Here is a 22,943-nt window from a genome sequence, read left to right on the forward strand (position 1 = left end):
TCCCCAGATTGCTCCAAGCCTTTGATTAATTTCCAGAGTTCTGGAAAAATGGATTTTTAAAAAAAATTTTTACTAGTTTTCTCCTTGCTTTTATGGAGGGGAGAATTTTCAGAGGGCTGTATTCTACACGTTTTGCTGATGTTCTCAACTCTTGAATATATTTGTGGCACGAATGTTGAAACATGCCAATTGGAGCTTATGGTCTAGTTGGAGAGAGACAGAGTATGTTTGAGTATTACAGATCACTGGAGAATGTTTTCCTACTAAATTGTTGTCCAAACCAGTATCACTAATATCATTAGAAGCTTGTAAGGGATGTAGACTCTCAGGTCCCTCTCCAGATTGTTGAATTTTAACATTGTAACAAGATCCTCAGATGACTCATATCCACATTAAAATTTGATAAACACTAATGTTGTGGACTTCTTGTTAGGTCATATAATGTCAGCTGCTACCCAGAACGTTCTACCCTAATCTTAGCAACTTAGCTCAGCACTTTTATTTTTTATTCACAGTGTGTTCAATGTGGGTGGCTAGAGGCTGTCCCTACCTGACAACGCAAGGACCCAGGTTCTCTTTACTTTGTGACACTACCATATAAACATGTGGCATCCAAGTTTTTTACCCAAAGAAAGAAATGGAACTAGCATGAGGTCTCTCAAATGCCTCAGCCAAGAAGTGACACAGAGAACTTCTGCTCACAGTCTGTTGGCATGAACTATTCACACAGCTCCAGTCTGACTGCAAGGAGGCTAGAGAATGTAGAGATGAGGGCACATGGAATATTTTCAGAGCACTATCTCTGCCACTCTCCTTCAGAGAATTTCACATGACCCAAAGGGGATTTTTGAAGGAAGAAAAAGTCCATTTTTAGTAGAATCATGGAATAAGTTATAAAGACAGTCTATTTTTGTTGTGGAGCTTAGAAGATAGATTGAAGGGCGCCTGGGTGGCTCAGTGGGTTAAAACCTCTGCCTTCAGCTCAGGTCATGATCCCAGGGTGCGGGGATCGAGACCCGCATTGGGCTTTTTGCTTGGCAGAGAGCCTGCTTCCTCCTCTATCTCTGCCTGCCTCTCTGCCTACATGTGATCTCTGTCTGTCAAATAAATAAATAAAATCTTAAAAAAAAAAAAAAGAAAGAAGACAGATTGAACATAATTATTAAACCAGCAGAGAAAGATGGCATCTCAAACAAAGAAAGAAAAGCATACACACAATATTGTAGGAGCATGAAAATTTATCCAGAAGGACAGGTATGGCAAAGATATTTCATGAAATCATCTGCCCTTATTATAATCTTGAATAAAAATTTGAGCAGGACAGTTCTTTTGAGAATTTGGTTTGGGTAGGTTCAATGGATTAGAATTAGGAATTCTAATTTTGTCTGCCATGATCAATTTACAGATCATTATTAGAGTCAACATACATCCTTAATCTATCTGCCCAGGGAAGGGCAATGGGATACAGAGTAGTGAATGTAGAGTAGGCATTTGGAGACTGTATTTCCAATCCCATCTCTGTTAGGCATTCGCTGTGTGATTTGGGGCCTGACTCTTAGCAGTGCTGAGGTCTTTGGAAGTATCAACCTAGAGAAGTAGTTCATAGACCAGCAGTTCTTCATCAGCTGAACATGATGGTCATTCATGAAGGTTTTCAAAAATGCCAGACCAGGGACACCTGGGTGGCTCAGTTGGTTAAGCAGCTGCCTTCGGCTCAGGTCATGATCCCAGCATCCTGGGATCGAGTCCCACATGGGGCTCCTTGCTCAGCAGGGAGCCTGCTTCTCCCTCTGCCTCTGCCTGCCATTCTATCTGCCTGTGCTCGCTCTCTCCCACCCCCCTGATAAATAAAAAAAAAAAAAAAAAAAAAAAAAATGCCAGACCAAGTGAAAGACTCTCTGGGGATGAGGGTTAAGACACTTGAATAAAAGCTGGATTAAGAACCCCTGTCCTCCAGCAGTGGTTTTCAAACTTAAATGTGCATGCAGCTCCCATGAAGATCTTGTTAAGATGATGATTCTGAGTCAGTGGGCCAGGGGTGTGACCTGAGATTCTTTATTTCTAACAAGCTCTTAGGCGTTGCTGCTGCTGGTGGTCCAAGATCCACCAAGGCCTGGGCGATGTTAAATAATTTGTTAATTTCAGTCAAAAGACTGCTTTTCCCAACTTAACCAAATGGGCCAGTGATCTTAGCCTTGTCTAAAAGCGGGCTGGGTGGGCTCAGGCAGGGGAGCCTCCGGAGAGAGAAGTGAAATGTTTGTACTCAAAGGCTAATCCATTGTCTACTCTAGGGCATCAGCAAGATGTGTGAGCAGGCACTGCTCATCTCTCATGTCAACACTTCCCTTACACTGAGGGCAGGCAACGCTGCCTCTGGGGATGCTAGACAGACTGATAAAGGATCAGAAGGAGCCACAGTTAGGTCATGAATCAACATAAGCTGTGGAAGGGAAGAAGGGTGAGAGCAGTAAAATCACATGTAGTCAGCACCCAGGAACCCAGGAACCCACTGTCAATGCATTATATCATTTATTCTCTATAAAAATCCTCAAAGGTTGGCATTATTAACTGCATTTTCTAGATTAGAAAATTGTGACTCAGAGAAGGTAAATCGCTTGTCAGCCTGGAAAGCATCTCCGTGACACTGAGATCCAACTTCTTTTCATTATAACACACCAAAAAGCATCTTATATTTTAAGTCATGTTGATGGCGGGTAAAGGAAATGGGGTGACACGTCTTCCATTGGCGACTCAGTTTGTCACAACCATGTTGGAAGTGTCATTCACCTAGTGCTTCTCTCTGGCATTTTCCGTCCTTTGTAGTTAAGGAACTGGATGACACGTCTTCCATTTACAAGTCAGTTTATTATGGCCATGACGGAGGTGTTGTCCCTCTAAGAGCATCTCTGTAGCGTTTTCCATCCCTTGTAGTTTATCTAAAGATAAGAAGACAAGAAGAAACTACCTGTAAATGGAAGCCATGGAAAAGGAAGTGACAACATTTCAAGGATTACTAGCAATTTTTTCCCCAGGCTCTGATGTCTATAATTATAAAGAACAGAAAAAGGAAAACCGTAGAATGTAATACAATTTTGATAAAGGCCCATTTTTTCTTACTTCTCAGCCCTCCCATTCCAACTAGACTCTGCTTAATAGAATTTCCAAATAGAATAAGCTTTACTCTGTTGCTCAGGGCATTCACATTCTGTTTCCTCGGGAAATGCGACATCTTCTCCCATCTTTCTTGGCCTTGAGGTCACCTCCTCAGAGAACATTTCTCTGACCAGCTTATCTGAAGTGGTTTTTCCCATGCCAGTTATCTCAAAATTCTCAATCCTCCAACCTTTTTTATTCATGCAGGGTTCATGGCGACTTGATCTCACATGGTATATATTTTTATCTGTTTTCCCCCTGTCTCACTCATCTGATAGTCCAACGCTTGTCAAACTTTTCTTGAAAGGGTCAAATAGCCCCTTCAGGCTTTGCGGACTCTACTATCTCTGTGACGACTACTCAGTCTGCCATTGTGGAACCATAGATAATTTGAGCATCGGGTGGGTATGACTATATTCCGCTGAAACTGTATTTACAAAAATAGGTATTGCACTAGAGATAGTCTGCAGGCCAGAATTTGCTGACACACCTGATCTAGAAAAGAAGTCTCATGAGACCATTGTCTTTCTTGTATCCCACAATATGCCCATTGTATAGCATCTACTGTCATTTGATTAATTTATTTTTGAATAAATGTGTGAATCAATGAGTGACTCCATTACCTTAGGGAATGGGAAACACAGGAGAACTTAGGCAACAAGATAAATGAATCACAGCATTTTAAAGCTCACATTCCGTCTCCTAAGGGGTTGATATCTCTGCTGCCATGAATTGTCTCCATTCTTAATAATTTCACAAAATTTTTTTAGTAGGGTGAGAGCCAGGTAACAATACAATTAACACTGGTGTGATCTCTGTGAAGAGGTTTTGCCCCTGCCCCTTCTGAGCTGAGCATGGCCAAGGGTTGTGGGTTTGAGTAGAAATCTACAGAGGGCTTTGGGGAATCTAAAAATAGAGAAGACCTGTTTCTCTCTCATCTGTACTTGGAGACAAACTCCAAGCATGGTAAAGAAGCAATGAAGATGGAGATTGGATAGTGTGGAAGGGGGTCTAGTAATCCTCACAGAGCTTCTACTTATGTCTACATTGCAAAGGTCAAGGACCAGTGGGTCACCATGCATCTAAAAACAACTTGATGGTGGTCTTGGCATTGGAAAGTAGAGGATATTTTCTTAGCTGTCAGCTTGGATCAATGGTTTGTATCCTGGAGGGACTAAGGTCTTCTTGGTAGATATCAGAATACAGCAGATGCCTTTTTCCCAGCCCAGAATCAAATTAATATGAAAAGCCTACCTCTCGGGCATGTGATCTGTGCAATCACACAGCATTGTGTTTAGAAAGGCCTTGTGCTTGGTTTAACATTGTCTTGAAATTCTTAATAATTTTTTGAATAAGAGATTCCACATTTTCCTTTGGCATTGGGCCTTGCACACAATGTAGCTGTTCTGGCTCTGCGTAAACATACTAAACTTAGATCCAAATCCAAGGAGAGAAAGACATATTATTCTATGATTAAACTGAAAACACTCCTAAAGGACTCATTGAACTCGGTTTACCTCAAATTGTCAAAGTTTAAATCTTTGTCAGGAAGTACAATAGGATGATTCTGAAACAGATTCATTAAGGTAGAGTAAAATAAATTGCAATTTTTGCCAAATATGCATTTGTGGGCCAAGATTTGGGTCTTTATTGACAGATAGAAAGTGAACTAAAGAAAGATAGTTTCTGGCAGATTAACTGAAGCCCCCACTGGATTTTAATGCATTGTGAAAATATTAAGGAATTGAATTTATAATATCTGAGAAACTTGTCCAGAAGTATCCTGTTATTGTGGGAGGCAACAGGGTTGTTTTGGAGCACAGGGGAAATGGCCTAATTCTTATTCTTCCCATGGTCCTTATGAATTAAGCAAAAGCCATATATATTCAAGAACTCAGAGCCTTAGGTCTAAGATCAAAAGTTAGTGTGTGTTAAATAAGCAGATGGCGCAGTACAAGCTGCCTCCCAAGAGAGGAAATAAGAATATTCTAAAGCCACTAGGAGGATCTAGGGACATGGGGACAGGATCAGGGGCAGCTAGCAGACCATTTGATGTTAAGAATGACTCTCATCCATGTCCCTTTTGGCTGAGGCAGATATCTCTCCAGGTGATTAGAAAATGGGCAGAGAAATAAAGCCAGGTCTTGCAATGATGCTATTTTTATGAGGTTATATAGTTCCCAGTCATGGAACTCACATCTACATAACAATTCAGCCATCAACAGTTCTGAGGCATCACAGACTTGATTGTACAACTTCAGGCTCTGATGACAATAGGCCATTTATTTGTAGAAACACACCCTCTATCTAGGAGAAAGCATCCTATAAAATAATGATGTTCCTTCAGGTACAAGGAGAGTCTGTGGACACTGCACTGCCCTCTAGGAACCTAGAATAAGCAAGGAAGGACAGGTAATGGATATCATGGTCTAATGTCTCCTGCAAGTTAACTCTTGGAAGAATTGTTATAGATCCCTCAAAAACAATAATCTCTCTAAAATACATACCTGATCATAGCATGAGCTTGATACCGAGCTTCAGTGTCCCCTTGTTGACTAATATGTCACATCCAAAGTCCTCAGCTTGGCCACTGGGTCACACTGTGGTCCAACCCACATTCTCATCTCTCATCTCTCATCTCTCCATTCTCATCTCTCATCTTTCATCTTGCTGTTTCCTGCCTCCCAACCTTTGCCTGTGCTGTTTTCTCTGCCCAAACTATCTTTCCCCCTCTCTTTTGCTTGGTTATGTCTTCATTTTCTTCTTCTCTGTCAAGTCCCACTAACTGGTCCAAGCAGAAGTGGGACTTCTCTCTGTTGGGCCAACGTTAAAGCTCACAAATACATTTACTAATGGCTTATTCTTACCTGCTGCCTGGAGGACCATCTGGGAGCTCCATTAGGGCAAAGACTGGGCAGTTGTTCACTACCACCTGGCCTGATGCATGATAAGTTCTTGATGAATATTTGTTGAATATATGAATGAATGAGTTAGTGAGTAAGTGGACTCTTGTTAGACTGTGAGCTCTTAGTAGACAAGGGGCTATGCTTTTTCACTCATGCATTACCTGAATATTACACAGTGTCTGGCAATTAGGAAAAATGCAGTTATTGCTTGTTTAAGAAATAAATACTCCATTTAAAAAGCAAATCTTACTTCTGAGAACAAAAAAGGCTATACACTCAGTGGAGAGTGGCTACCTTGGATAGTAATACTGAGATAGCACAGGACAACACGGTCAACCAACTTCAACATGAGACCATTTTGGCATTCCTTAACTGATCATCAGCCTTTAATTTCATAGAAAGAAATTTGTTATTTGATAGGGTGATTATACACCCTGTTAGCCTGGGGCCATATTGGTTAATGCCTGTTGTCTTAGAGTAATTTTTGGTTGATCCCCTCATATTCCCCAAGGTGCCCTAGTGTGGAAGATAAATTATAGGGCCACCCCTATGCTAAAGAATATGCATACATTATAGGTCTTAAGTTATTAATGCTTCCACAAAACTTAAAACTCATTGAACTCATCCCTAGGTGAACTAAAGAGGTTGCACATTAACAGTATCCATATGTTTGGCGGCTCTAGGAAAGGCTTCCAAGAGGACATGGCACTGGATGAAAGCCCTGAAGAATGAGGAATGGATCCTGCTTCCAGAATGGAGGCCTCTTACATTTGCCTGAGGGCACCTAGAGCAATCTTTCCCTGGCTTTTCCTGGTGTTCTCTCCTGTTCTTTTTTCCCTGATTTTGCTGGCAGGGCCCACACCTTCTAAAATGTCTTTCCTCCTTTTAGGCACTAATCTGAGAGTTTCTCATCCTTCATGACTGAGATTGAGCCCCACAGTTCAGGGCATCCCCCCCCATTCACAGTGATTCCTCCATATCTAAACTCCTGTAGATCTTATACTCCACTGTTTGTCTTTTACCATATGGTGCCTTCTAGAATTTCTTTCCCTTTGAGACATATCCCCTTAGCTCCAAGTAAAAGGCACATCTGCTGGTGAGAATGAGGTTTGGCTGAAGGAGCAGAAAGCCAGTCATCCTGGAATGACTGTGACAGCAGAGGGTAAGGTACTCTAGGGCCATGGGATCTGCCAGGAGCCGTGAATCCCTCCTTATTGGTGACTTGGGACATAGGGATTCCCATAGGTATATAGGGTGAAGGGAAGGAGCCATCAGAAGCTCAAAAGTAGACTTTCCTGGTCAATGAGGATGAGCAGAGGTTAGCAAGAGGCTCCAAGTGATGGTGGGTCAAACCTGTTCCTGGTAGTGATATGAGAAGGCACTGGACTCTTCCAGGTCTTGCTGATGCCTCAGCTTTGCCCAAGGAAGAGAGGTCTGGGGATGGTAGGCTCTCCACAGGGCATGGGGCAGTTGTGGAAGGAGCAGAAGGTAGACTCTTCAGGCTGTTGACAGATTCTAGGAGTAAGGCAAGGATGTTTCCATAAATTCCATGGATTCTTCAGGAAGCAAGAAACAAATATCAAGGGACAATATCAGAGCAAACTGGGGATGTAAGACCACATGCGACAGACAGAAACAGCTCAAGAATAATTGTCCTGTTTTGATTCAGAAAAGTAAGTTTTGGAGAAGCTGAGATACCAAATAATTGTGCTGAAGAAATCATCCCTCACATTGAACATAAATTCTTGGAGGTAGTTGATAATGTGTTATAACTATATAACCATAGTATTTAGACGGATGCCATGAATGTGGAACGTCGTAGGTACTCAGTAAATTTTCTGGCCGAATGATTGGCTGGGAATGTTGATGGAGCATAGGTATTTGAATTACCCTTGAAACTCAGACATCAGACATTGGCAACATCCTCGGTGCCTTGGGTATTTATTTTGGGAATACCGTTTGAAGGTCCATCTTGGCACTATCTCTTGGTGCCTGCAGGGTTCCATGCTCAGATAGTTTGGTTTTAATGTTTTTAATGTTTTGCTGACGCTTAGGTAATGGTGGATGCCATAAGGGGGAAAGAACAACATAACTAGGAGTCAGGTTCTGGAACCCAAATGGTCTGAACAGACGAGAACAGCAAGAACTATGACGCTGGTTGAGCACAACATGGCTTACTTACACGAACAGAGCACACAGTCCATCACAGAACCAGAGACTCTGGTCAGCACCAAAGCAGTCAGTCAAGAAAGTTAGAAGAAAATAAATTAAGAGAGGATAGTTCTTGGTGAAAAGGCCAAGACAGCTGATGAGTCAGTAAGGGTCTTTCTATTCTCTTGACTTTATTTTGTGCACAAACTTGGGGCAAGTGGCAGAAATTTCTGTCTGGGGTTTGGCTCGTTTTAGTCCACCACTTGGACAGTATCCAAACCTCTTCCTGTTCCTGCTCCTTTTTTTTTTTTTTTTTCCTAATCTTATTTACTTAATTGAGAGATAGAGAGAGAGAGAAAATAAATGGGAGGGAGAGGGAGAGACACTCTGGAGCAGACTTCTTGCTGAGCACAGGACCCAACATGGAGCTATAACCCAGGACCGTAAGATCCCAACCTGAGCCGAAATCAAGAGTCAGACCCTTAACAGACTGCTTCACCCAGGGGTTCCTGCTGCTTTCTATCTTTTTCTTTACTTTTCTTTTCCTTCCTTCCTTCTTTCTTCCTTCCTTCCTTCCTTCTTTCTTTCTTTCTTTCTTTCTTTCTTTCTTTTTCTTTCTTTTTTTTTTTTTTTAAGTGTTCTCTCATCACCACGTGTTCCCTGCTTCTCTCAGCTTGGCCCTTTAGGTGATTTTCAAGTTCAGTCATAATCTTGGAGTTCAGAAAGCAAGAATACACCAACAGCCAGTCCTTTGCTTCTGACCATCCAATGTTGGAATTCCACACCTACAACAACTTTTGCCAAAGTTCTGCTGACTTTTTCCACCCAACAAAGAGCTTCCCAGTAGGTGGCCTTGGCTCAGAATTCCTGGTGGACCAAGATGCGACTCCCAGTTCTGGGGGTGCTGGAGCACCTCGATTGGTCTCCTGGATCCTGATAGGAAGCACACATCTGAGGTTTTGTTTAGGAACAACCTCCCCAGGAAACCATAACTCTAAAGAGCTTTCTGATGTCTTTTTTTTCCCCCCTAAAAATAAAGAAGAAAAGCACCAAACAACTCTTTTTCAGGGCTCCAAGAGACTGTCTGAGAAGCACTGTTTGCTCAGGATAAAGATTAACACTGCACAAATCAATTACCTTTCTCACCAATCATTGTAAGCTCACACACACACTCTCTCTCTTTCTTTCTTTCCTTCCTTCTTCCTTTTCTTTCTTTCCTTCCTTCCTTCCTTGCTTCCTTCCTACTGGCTACATCTAATCCTCTTGCTGCTTCTAATCCTCTCAGCTGGCCATGCTATACCTGCCTTGGTGCCTTTGCCTGTGTGTTTTTGAACTCCTGCTTCCCAGAATGTTTTCCCTCCCCTAGATGATCTATCAACTGCTTAATTTGCCTTCCCAGAAAAACCAGCTTAAAATCGCCACCCCTGGGAATCCTTCTGTGATTTTCCCAGACAAATGTGGGAGCTGCTTATTCAGGTCTACCAGATTATTTTCTCTGTTACTCTATTTGATTATTTAATTAAACAACTGAAAAACAAATGAATGTCACATACCACACACTCTTCTAAGAATTGGGAAAAAAAAACAATAATAAGTTGAGACTGAGACATAGGATCTTCTCCTCAAGATTCTTAGGGTCTGTGTCACAAATATCACATTGGGGAGATGGCGTGCTTGCATATTGGCTTTATGCATAAGGAAAGCATGGTCTCTGGAATATGGCTGTCTGGGCTCATATCCTAGCTCTACATCCAACTAAGCTGTGGGACTCCATCCCTTGTCTGTAAAATAAGGATATTAATATCATCTCACAGGGGTGTCTTGTGGGGTACACGAATTAACATGTACAAAGTGCTTAGAATGGTGCTTGAAATTTAGTAAGCTCTCTTTAAATCATAGTTATTATTCCACTAGACTCTCTTCCCTCTGGAGTAGGCCCCCAATTTTATTTTTTGTGTATTCCAAACATTTGATGTAGTAGGTAGCACACAATAAGTGCTTAATAAATATTTGTTGAATGAATGAACCATTATGCAACAGATTAGTTTTAAAAAGAAAAGACTCTAATTCATACATCTCCTCCAAGGCGGGGAATTCACTATTTGTTCCCTTAAGACATTCAGCTTTGACAGCCATGCATGAAACCATATTAAGCCTGGAGAATTTTCCATCCGTTCTGGTGGCTGCTATTGATTTTACCTACTGAGATATTTGGTTCCTTCATAAAATGAAAAATTATTCCCAAACAAAAGAGGAAAACAGTCTTTAAATGCTTATATCTGCAATTCACATGTGATTTAATATTTTCCCTTTTGGATAGGAATGAAAAATATCTCTCCATTTTGGATGAGAATAAAAAATGGCTTCAAATCAATTGATTATTTGGTCTATAGTCATTTCAGGAGATGTGTGGGGAACAGAAAGTAATTTTGTAAACTGATTTTGCTTGGAAACAGCAGATTGGATTTCCTTTCTGGCTCAGCCAGAACCTGAGGTTTTATGTACCGGGGTTTGTTGTGACGGAATCTGCCACTTTAATGGGTCAAACGTTTAGTTTGAATCACCTGTCTGTTCTTCCTAATGATTACCTAAATAAAATGGCTCACCCTCTCAACTGTACTTTTTGGAATGGGAAGAGAGTAGTGGTATGATGAGAGCAATGCTATGGTTTCAGGGACCTAGGGGCCCTCTCTGTCTTTTTATTGGGTGATTTATTTCTATTTGGATCAAAGTCTTTTGATAATCCACTAGAAGCCTCTCACTATTCCAAGTCTCCCCCAAAGTTCACAGAGAGCCCAACTTGAGACCTAATAGAGACTCATCCCTCCCTCTTCTCTTTATGAGTGTCTTAATTATGCTCCCAATGACTTAGCGCCTTTTGCGTGTCAGGTTCTTCACATGCCTGATCTCACTTTATCCCAATAATGGTGGCACACAGTCATCTTCTTGATAGTCTCAGTAGCTTATTACACTACCACTTTATGTTCCCCCTCATGTCACAGCTCAGTCAACATGCTTCTGGGCTGGTCTTCCACATTGTGATTTAGGGATCCAGGATTCATCCACCTGGTGACTCTGACCTTCTCCAGGGCTTTGGCATGCTCCCCTGGACCCTTCCCAGCCACAGAGAGACTGGAGAATAGTGTAATGGGATGTATCCTCCGACAAGGTCTGTTAAAGTCCTAACTCCCTGTACCTATGCATGTGATCCTATTTGGAAACAGGGTTTTTATAGATATAATGAAGACAAGCTGAGATGAAGTCATTCTGAGCAAGGCAGGTGGTCCTAAGTCCAATGACTCCTGTGTTTGCAAGGAAAGAAATATTTGAAGACCTAGGGAAGAAGACCACATGGTGATGGAGACAGAGACTGGAGTGATATGTCTATAAGCCAAGAGTTGCTGGCAACCACCAGAAGCTAGGAGAGAAGCCTGGAACAGATTCTTTCTCAGAGATTCCAAAAGGAACCAACCCTACTGTCATCTTGATTTCAGACTTCTGGCCTCCAGAACTGTGACAGAATAAATTTCAGTTGTTTTAAGATACATGGTGTGTGGTAAATTTTATAGTAGCCTTAGGAAACCAATACAAAGTAGGAGAGTATGCAGAAGACTTCCTCACTGGGGATGGTTTCAGCACTTTAGAGATGTTGCCCTGTTATCTTCTTTCCACTTCTAGTGAGAACACTAGTGTCTTCCATCAGCTTCTTAAATATATGGAATACAGTCATTATGAGTATTTTAATGTTCTTGTCTACTAATTCAATTACCTGTGTCATTTCTGGGTTGGTTTTTCTCCTCTGGAGTTGTATTTTCCTGCTTCTTTGCATGCCTGTTGATTCTTGGTTGGGTGCTACACATCATTAATGCCATTGCCTTCTTGGTTGTGGAATATTTTTGAATTCCATTAAAGAACTTTCAGTTTTGTTCCAGAACATGGTCAAATTTTTTGGAGAGACTTTGATACTTTTTTAGCTTTTTTGGGTACAGAACAGCATTTAGCATAAGGCTAATATTCCCTAACTCTTGAGGCAAGATATCTCTTAGCCCTTTAAATTATGAGGTTTTTCACTTTGGCCTATGGGAATATTGGCACTATTCCTGGTCCTTCATGACCTCCAGGCTCTGTCCCTGCTAATCCTTTCAGGTGACTCTTTCTTTGTGGGGTCAGACAATTTTTTTTTTTTTTTTTTTTTTGGTTTTCACATACACGTTCTGATGAGTATGCAACTGAATGTGTGATGGGGACTTCCTACAGATATCTAGAGTTCTCTCTCTTTGCAGCTTTCTCTTTTCCTCTCTAGGGACCTTATCTTTTTTAGAACATGTATCCTCAACTAATAGAGAAATGCTAGACTCTTCTTGGGTTTCCCTCCCTGCTCTGTAGCTTAGAAACTTCCTCTAGGCAGTAAGCTGGGACAACCTCAGGGCTCACCTTTTTGTTTCCCATTCACAGGAATTGCTAGCCCTCATTGCCTATGTGCACTGTGTGTGTAATTGAGTAACGTTTGCTTCTATATTTTGTTCGGTTTTCAGTTATTTCAGGCAAGAGGTTAATCTGGTCCTATTTCTCAATGTTGACATAATGTTGTGGTGAATTGAGCAGGGACAGAAGTTCCTTGACACCCTTCTCCTGGATAAGTATGGTTCATGTCTACTCCCTCTACATACAGGCAGGCCATGTGGCTGGTCAAGAGATTTCAGCAGAAGTAACACTGCTAGCTTCTGAAACTGGCAGCTTCCTCTTCTTATCTTTTAGAATCCTGTCATGGGGGTGAAAGGAAACCCATCACCCTATCGAGAAACTTATGTGAGAGAAACGGAGGCACCAACTCATCAACCATGTGAGGGAGTGAGCTTGGAAGTTGATCTAGCTCCCATCAAGCTGTCCCAGCAGATGCCACATGGAAAGGAGACAGTCTATCCCTCAGCTCTGCCCAAATTGCAGATTCATGAGCACAGGGAATGACTGTTATTGTTTTAAGTTACTAAGTTTGGGGGGAATTTTTTTTTTTTTTTTTTTTTTACATAGCAATAGATACCTAGAATGCTACCCTGTACAGATGGGAGCCCACCATTTGGCTCACTAATGGAAAGGGGGCTAGAAGAATAGATCTTCTGAAAGAAGAAAACATAAATTCTCTTAGCATATATGATTATCTCCCCATACTTATGAAGTAGGTTTATGCATCTCTGGAACATTCTGGAGAACAAAGAGTTGGAGAGGTTAAATGAGGTGTCCACGGTCACAGCAAGTAAGTGGAAGTGTCCAGTTTTTTACTCTGGGATTTTTGACCCCTTTTCTCCCTTCCATGTAGCCCTTGTCCATCTGAGCATGTAGAACCCTGCCCAATTCCTATCCTTCCCTGTACGTTCATAAATCATGTTTCTTTGTCTGAATCTCCTTCCTCTCCTAGATGAGCTTTGACCAACCAGTGAAGTCAGTCTGTGTGGTTGGAGTGGACAGCAGGAGACCCAGAAGCTCAATGAAATGGACCCCACAATAGGGGTTCATGTGATACTGAGAGTCATGTGAGAAAAGAATCCCAAGATCTAGTGAGAAGAGCCTGATTGTATCATTAAAATATTGGGAAATTTAAGAGTTGGGTTGGGTGGGAGTGTCACCCACTAGGAAGGGAGGACCACATTTCAGGTGGTCCTAGGAAAGTGCTTAGAACCAGCATTGTAACTAGCTCAGGGCCAGTGAGTTTTGAAAGCCCCCAGGGGCCTGACATTTGCTGTGCAGTGAGGGGACTCATGTGGGCTGGTATGAGTTTAAAAAGGACGCCTCCATGCTACAGCTTATTGCCTTTGACTCTAAGGTGGGTAATGTGTTGGGTTGGCTGGGCTATAGTACCCAATTATTCAATCAAACCCTAATCTAGGTGTTGTTCTGAAGGTATTTTGTAGAGTGGTTAATGTCGACAGTTAGCTGACTTCATATAAAAGAGATTATCCTTGATAATGCACAGGGGCCTCCTCCAACCAGTTGAAAAGCCTTAAGAGCAGAACTGAGGAATGAGGAATGAGAAATTTTGCCTTTAGACTATAGCATCAGCTCGTGTCTGAAAGCTTCTAGCCTTCCAGTCTGCCCCATGGATTTCAGTCTTGCCAGTCCTCACGATTGTGTAAGCCCATTCCTTGAAGTAGATTTTTACACACAGGCACATGCGTGCACGTGCGTGCGTGCACACATACACACACACACACACACCCATACCCACACCCTGCTGGTTGTTTCTCTAGAGAGCCCTGACTGATAAAGACTCCACCAGGGGCACATGGGATATAGACAAATGACCCTTCCAATAAGGTGCTGGAGTTCTTTGCTAAAACACCGAGAATATAGGCTTTAGCACTATGACTCAGTTGCAAATATGCAGAGAAGACCAAGTGCTACCACCAACCTGACCTATCTTGGTGACATCTATTATGGCCTTGAAAGAGAAGAGCAAGTTCCCCATACTCCGATCTCCCCTGCCCTACACATCAATGCATACTCATCTTGGAAAGCTGACTTACTGCCCTAGAAATTCAGGAGCTTCCCAGGTAGCAGAATGGCCTCTCATATAAACATTTGCCCTTCAACCTGGGTTCAAATACTGTGGGGACCAGAGCTGCTTTAAGGAATTTCTCTGGCAGTCAGTTATCTCATTGCACACCAGGGCTAGACAATGCCCACTGGGGGGCAGTGACCTAAACTCTATGAACACGCCAATGGGCCCTGAATTAATTGCAATGTTTGTGTTAAAAGGAGAAAAAGAGGTTAAGAAAGAAAAAAAGAAAGAGAGAGAAAGAAAGAGAGCTCTATAGCCGATGTCATTATGGGCAGCTCAGTGAAGACATCTGCTCCATGCCCAGTGGCCATCAGAGCTGCGACAAGACGCAAGATGGTGTGGCAGGGCTGGGGAATGAGATGTGGAAATATTATGCCATTCAGTAAGTCAGTGGTGCATCCTGACTCTGTACGCAGCAGCCACGGCCAGCTGTCTTATCTCAAGGAGGGTATAAATGAAAGGTTGAAAGGCCAGCAAAGAGCAGTGTGGCTGATTAGAGAGGCATCGGGAGTGAGACGGGGTGCAGAGGCGAAGGGAAACGCGGCTGATCAGAGCTTGGTATGGCAGAGATGCGTGGAGCCCAGGGAGCACGGGCAGAGGGATGTGAAATAAGGCAGGGCTCCCTCCGCATGGGCGGAGTGGGTGGTCCTATTCATCCAGCCTCATGAAATTAAATGGCAACCGATTTGAGATGGATGAGAGGACATTTCTCCTAGTGGGCAGGTGCCTAGTCTTCAGCGCCTGGCACGTGGGGAAGAGCATAGAAGTTCAAGCTGTGGTCTGAGCCACACGATCTGTCTGCAGCAGCCGCGTGGAGAGGCTCTTGGAGCCAGGAAGGGGAAGGTCCTTGGTTCTCTGCATCTACCGGGTGTGAGCTCAGGGAGGCGGGTTTGAGAAGCTGATGGCAGCTCTCTTCCCTCCTCCACTCCCTCTACTGGGAAAGAATGGGAATAAGCAGGCAGGGGACCACAAGACTGAAGGGCAGGGCCTTGGGGGTGGTTGGGGGTGGGGGCTTGTATTCACAGTATGTGACTGGAGAAGCTTGAAATGCTAACAGGACACAGTGTGTTTCAAGATGCAAATTAAAAGCTCCCTGAGAGGGGCACCTGGGTGGCTCAGTGGGTTAAAGCCTCTGCCTTCGGCTCAGGTTATGATCTCAGGGTCCTGGGATCAAGCCTTGCATTGGGCTCTCTGCTCAGCAGGGAAGCCTGCTTCCTCCTATCTCTCTTTGCCTACTTGTGATCGCTGTCTCTCAAATGAGTAAATAAAAATCTTAAAAAAATAAAATAGAAGCCCTCTGAGATAAGTTAAAACCTCCTTTTGGATCCCACAGAGAAATCCCAGCTCATACTTATGGGCTTTTTAACTTATGTAAATTACCTAATGACTTCTCTGACGCCCAGTTTCTTTGTCCTTAAAATGGGGATAATATGATCACCTCCTTTTTATGAAAGGTAACACCTGTAAGGCACTTGGCCACACAAGCAGTGTTTAGCAAATAAAAGCTATCACCGAAGCGATTGTTAAAAAGACGCACAAACCCACTAGTAGTCTGACAAATCAAACTGGTAATTAGTGGCAGATTCGAGACTTAACCACCCATCTGTCCTCATTGGAAGTATGTGCTTTTCCCCACCAGACTGCATTGCTCTGAGTTGAAGGCAAGAGCTGCTCACAGTCCAAGGCGGGCTTTGATTAATGCCACATGTTTGAGGCAGATAAGAAGCACTATGAGAGGTCAGGGAAGGGGAAAGCTAGCTGGAGGGCCAGGTGGTCCTGGAAAGCTTCCTGGAGGAGGGGTCCTTTGAGTGGGGTCTTAGCAAAGTAGAAGACTCAAGTGGAAGCCAAGGGGCAGTCACAGTAAGAGAAACTGCACGAGCACTTCAGAGGCAGTGGGAGCCTGAGAAGCACACCTGCCTTATGCAAGTGGAGGGTTCCAATAGCGCGATGGTGGTGGGGATGGACGGAAGATGGCAGGCGACAAAGGCTGGCTTAGTTTGAACTTTCTCCAAAGGAAACTGAGGATGCATCAGAGGAGGCATAGAGAACTCACAAGAGCCTGTCTGGGAAGAGTCATCCCGCAGCTGCGTTCAAGGTAGAGGAAGGAGCTGGGATGCAGGGCGGGCCAAGGTCCCTGCAGGGAGTTCTGGGCGGCGGGATACACGTAGTGGCAGTGGGGACCAAGACAGGCAAGGTGGATGTGGCATGAAAGAACGAGAGCATAGGGGCAACGGCCACCAACACCTCCCGGGGGCTTGCCATGCCCTGCGCTGGCTTGGGGGGTCTTCAGGACAGCACTCATATGCCGGCCTGTGGATGCTGTGCTTCCTTTGAGGCAGAGAGACCTACTCCAATACTCACCCAGCAAGCAGCCAGGCCGGTGAGCGTTTCCAAGCTCCCTTTGCTCGCTTTGGGATCATGCTGTCCATCCTACAGCATTGTCCGGAGGGCTGAGGGTTATCTACACAACACACCTCACAGCAGAAGCCTGTCTTGTGGCCAGTGTGTGCAAATGGGTGCTCTCATTCTCGTGTTTATTTTTATTTTTTTTGAAAATTTTATTTTATTGTATTTATTTTATTTTTTTCAGTGTTCCAAAATTCATTGTTACTCACCCAGCAAGCAGCCAGGCCGGTGAGCATTTCCAAGCTCCCTTTGCTCGCTTTGGGATCATGCTGTCCATCCTACAGAGTTGTCTGGAGGGCTGAGGGTTATCTACACAACACACCTCACAGCAGAAGCCTGTCTTGTGGCCAGTGTGTGCAAATGGGTGCTCTCATTCTCGTGTTTATTTTTATTTTTTTGAAAATTTTATTTTATTGTATTTATTTTATTTTTTTCAGTGTTCCAAAATTCATTGTTTTCATGTTTATTTTTAAAGGACGGCTCAAAAGAGTGTTCAGGCCTGGATATGAATAGATGGCATAAATATTGAAGGCGTCAAAGAGGACTCCAGAGATCCAAGGACCAGAGCCTGAGAAAATCCTGCTACCACTCAACATAAAGGAGGAGCCTTGGCTTTGGGGGAAACGTGAGAAGCTTGGTTTGATTTCAAGGTGGTGACCGGGCACCCAAGCAGAAACGTTTGACAGGCCATTGGAAGCCTAAAGTCAGAGAGTGGGCAAGACACCAGCATTTTATAAGAAAATTGAATAATTTATCAAGTGTCTAAATATCTTGCCCACATCATGAAAAACATCCAGATTTTTGGAACCCTTTTGACACGGATTTAAATTTCAACATTGTATCTCAATACTTGGTTGTGTTGCCTTGTAGACAAAGACCTCTTGTTTTCCTCTGGATTGTGAATCCATTTTTTTTGCCAAGATCCACAGGCCCCAAACCACCATTTATTTCTTTGCCCTTTGGCAGGAAACCACAAAAGAGTTAAATAAGAAGTTTACTTCTCTTCTAGCTCTCGGCTCTTGGTTTCTTTATTATTCACACCTCAACAAATCTTATTTCATTACATTTTTGAAATTGCAATATAATTTTGGTGATTAACTTTAAATTGGGGATAATACACTGACAGGCATTAACATAATGTCAAAACATTTTCTTACAATTATTTCTTAACCTCCCGACTAATCACACTTTCCCCGCGGACCTTTATTAATATAATATGGACAACACACCAGAACTCAAAGCTGTGAGAAGGAAAAGTGATTACCAAGAGCACTTATCAGAAATGATCAAGGCTAGTAAAAGACAGTGAGACGGAGCTCTGCGTTCTCCCATTTCCCCATCCAGGAGCAGACGTGAGGAGATGAGTTCTGGAAGCCGCGCCTGGGATGTTTGGGTTAGAACGTGGCTGGTAGGAGTTTTGTTCCCATTGTCACATCTGTTCCCATTACCCAAATGGAGCATGCATTCTGGTGAAAAACGAAAACAGCTTGGCAGGCCAAAAATAGTAGCTCAGCCCCACATGGAGAAACTTAAGGAAGCAGACAGTGCCTGCTAGAAGCAGAAGGGGAGATAATAGGATATAAAGCAAGGGGGTCTTAAGAGTTTTCAGAACATTTTCACGTACATTATCTACTTGGGGAATCCCAGCCTCTCGGGGAAAGCCAGCAAGGTCAATGCGGATCGTCCTCCTGTGACGCGAACTCAGACATTGTAAGCACCTCGCCTTGCATTCTGTGGTGAGGAGGAAGCAGAAGATCGTCCTGCTGGTGCTTTGGAGTCAGGGAGGAATGAGCCCCGATACAGCCTGTGTCCACCGCCTACTAGGTCTTCAGGCTGGGAGAGCAACTTCATCTCCCAGGGCTTCAGCTTTGTTGTTAGTAAGTAGGAGATGATAGTGGTGCATTCCTCCTACGGTGAAAGTTACACGGGAAGTTCTCGGTAATTGGTAGCTATTAGGATGACTATGAACAGGCAAATAGGAGAACACGAAAATCCTGACTCCAAGACGTGAGCATGCTGTCCTGCTTTTCCCCCTGGATCTACTTGGTATGGGGACAGACAAAGCAAAAAAAAGGAAAAGAAAGGGGAGTAGATGTAGCCACGGGACTTGTCTGGCCCCATCCCTGATCCTCCGGACTTAAAACCCCCAGGCGGAGATGCTGGGGGCTCTCTGTGGTCTTCAGTGATTTCCCGTACAAGCTTCATCCCCTTGCTAAGCCCCACTGAGCTTGAACAAAACATTGTGTCCCCAAGGCTTGCCTTCATCCAAGGGGAGATTATTTAAATTAAAATGTTACTGCTGGAAAATTCCACTTTTCAAGGAAACGAGCCTCTCAGAATATAAAAGAGGAGCTTTACAAATAAATAAATAAGAGAAATGCGATGTTGGCTGCATTTCCCAAGGTCCCATGGCAGGTGGCATTTAGTTGGCTTCAGATAATGGGAGGCTCGGGGGCAGTTGGGGTCTGGGAGGGAGGAAGAAGCCAAGGCATTTCTCCTCCTCTCTCTGCCTTTGTTTGGGCATTTCTGACAGTGGTTCCAGTGCCCCATGTACAGGCCTATTGTGGTTCTAACCTCTACCTAGTGACCTTAGCCCCAAGGCTCCGTGACACCACCTTTGTCCCTGCAGCCTTGCGGGGGGGTCATAGTCTCCCCCCCCCCCCCGCCGCCATGTCTAATCTCTATGCTTCCCCCAGTCTCCAGCTGGCTTCTAAGATTTCCCTCTTCCGTGTGTGTAATCATTTCGAGTCTACCTTTTCCTGGTGGGTCCAGACTACCCCCCTCCTCCCGAGTGCCTCGCACTTTGCGTGTTTTCCTACATACACCATTGATGTTCGTAGGATGGAATGGATGTGCAGCTCAGACACAACCAGAGAGGGGCCTCTGGAAATTCAGGAGGAACTGTAATAAAAATGAAGGAATTAAAGTGCTAGGTGGGGGTTCTGGCAAATTATAAAGAACGTGGAGAAAGAGAGCAAAGCTAGGGACTGGAAATATTGTTACTTGTGGTGCCTCGGATATACATTTTATAACAGAGCTTTGTAATTACCCATCCCAACGCTGTAAACATTTGTCAAAAAGATCAGCACAGAATTAAAGACTACTTGAAATCATTTACTTATGTCTAAAGTAATGGAACGCTCATTTTATAAAAATATTTCTGTTTGGGATAGTTTACTGCTTATAAAAGCCAAAAAACAAAGCAGAGGTCAGGGACACGTATGGTAATATTTGGGGGAATTTCGTGACATTTTCCTTCGGACCTTTGGTGGCCTCCTGCCTGGCCAAGATCTTTTATCCTGGAGTCTCCCTGCTCTCATGCTTCATGTGTGAGCCTCTGTTCGGAGGCCCCAGATCTTTCAGAACTCTATCAGCAAACTGACCACGATGAAGGAAAATCCTGGTGGGAAAGCAGTAGGAATTTGTGGGCTGGGGAGAGGCGGAGGAAATGCAAGGAAAGGTTAATATGGTAAGTCCTACATTTTATTGGCTCTGTGATGCTCAGCACATTACCTGAACTCTGGAGTTACCCTCTTTTTCTCATCTGTAAAATGGGCATACTGATGTTTGATCTATAGTAATTGGGAAAACTGAAGAAGTTACTATTTATAACATGTCACCAACGCAGAGCAGAGAGGCAATGCATGCTAGACGTTCTCGTGACCACTAACTTATCCCCCAGCCTGCTCAGTTTTCAGAATAAACACAGATGTTACTTACCTTCCCTTCATGGTAGCCCAATTATATGGAATTGGTATTTTCAAGGACAGAGTTTCCCAAACTATGTTCCATAGACCACTGGTCTCCCTCATAGCATAACTGGTCTTCTTGAAATACAGAGATGATAAAATATTCAGCTTCCTTCTATGTTCTCCATCAGCCTCTTTTGTTATGCACAATATCCAAATTCCCCAGGATACAGTGTACTAGACAGTAAAGCAGCGGCCTCAAGCCTGTCCTTGGGGCAAGACAGATTTCTGCTATCATCCCAGCCCCATTACTGATGGTTGCATGACCTGCAGTAGGTTTCTTTCTGTTTTTGACCTTGATTTTCCAACATACACATGATAGTCATCATGGCATTACCTTTGTCGTTTTTGTGAAGATGTAACAAAATCTGAGTCTTTGTATCAGTTCCTGCATGTATTCCCAGCTGAGAAGGGAGAGGAGGTGAGCTTAACTGCCACTGACAGTCCTCTACTAGTGTCTCTTTCTAAGAACAAGAGACTCTTGGTCTGCTGCATGCATATTTCTTTTGGGTAGTAAGTACCCCTTGTGCTTCTAAAACTGGAAAATTCGATTTTGAAATCAAGGATGTGGGCATATAGGCTAGATATGACATAATTCTGGACCCCTCCATGCAAGAAGTCTGTTCACCAGTCTTGCCTATGAAGAACCATTTCCCTTAAACTTGAGCCCCTCCCCCGAGGCTCTGTGCCACCCATGCCATAAGAGCTCTGCCCAAGGGCACCATTTTACCTTGTCCATGACCCAGGCTTAGGACAGTGGCTGTGCTTCTGAGGCCATGGGTGTTGTCTCCAGACCCCTCCAATTTTTGAGTGATTGGATTTAGAAACTTTCAGTTTACATCATAGGATTTTAGCCTCTGGTCAAAATTGCTCTGGCCAGTCTACATGACTGATAGCTTTGTTCTTTCCTAAGAGAAGTTAATTCTGTTTATTTTTCATTGGGGCAGATCCAGGACCAGCCAGTGAGAGACTATGGGCCCAGGGAGAAGAGATAAGAAGACAGCATTCAGACTCTAACAAGGAATCCTCAGGATCAGGAGAGGCTTAGGATTGGATTCAGTGCATCCTTGTGATGTTCCTGCTTCTTGCCACCTTGTGGGGCTTGATTTTGCGTTCTACTGATGGGAGAAGGTGTTCGATTGGAAGGCAGTATGGAAGCTTGGAATCAGGACTCAGATGAAGTAGACTGAGTTGGTGGAGAATGGAGTGAATGTAAGCCTCAGGTGGGCGAGGTGATGTGCACTGGGGTCCTGGTGGACTACAAAGCTTTTCCAGAGAGATGGGTTTGCTAGACCAGAAGGTGATTTCCCAGCTGGGCTGACATCTTGTTTTATCCATCAAAGGAGTCACGGAAAAGTGGACATGCAGCAGTGGAAGTAAACTTGAAATGTAACAGCAACAGAGGGTTCAAAGAAGTCAATGAAATTGACTAATAAAGCACTTTAACTCAACACAGGGACCTATGAGAGTGGCTGCCATTTTTTTTCTAGAAATATTGCTGATTTGTGAAAGACCATGTTGTTCCTATATGATGGCTATTTCCTGGTCATCAGGTAAGAAGAATGGAGAATTCATCAGTAGGACTTGGTCAGAAGTCAGGGAATCTGAGTTTGTTCCATACCAGGTTTCTTTCTTTCTTTCTTTCTTTCTTTCTTTCTTTCTTTCTTTCTTTCTTTCTTTCTTTCTTTCTTTCTTCTTTCTTTCTTTCTTTTGTAAATTAGCTCTCTCTTTTTTGTCTCCTTGAGACTGACCAGGGTGGAGAAGCAAAGCCAGGATTAGGACAAATGTGTTTACCGAGCCACATTTCTGAACAGCTAAGGTGTGTGAATGTGATCACAGTTTCCTGTTGGAGCCTGCGTGTCTATATCCCGTGATGGTAGAGGGTTGGCTTTCGGAGCGTGCCCTTGTTGCCTAGGTGGTGAGTATCAGGACGGAATGCCATTGGCAGAATTGTGGTTGAGAAGGAAACATAATCACCACCAATATAATAAAGTGGAGGGAGTGGTACCAGCCAATGGCCTG

This window comes from Mustela putorius, unplaced genomic scaffold, assembly GCF_011764305.1.
Source record: "Mustela putorius furo isolate JIRA1106 unplaced genomic scaffold, ASM1176430v1.1 tig00003875_pilon_pilon_pilon, whole genome shotgun sequence".
Lineage (NCBI taxonomy): Eukaryota > Metazoa > Chordata > Mammalia > Carnivora > Mustelidae > Mustela > Mustela putorius.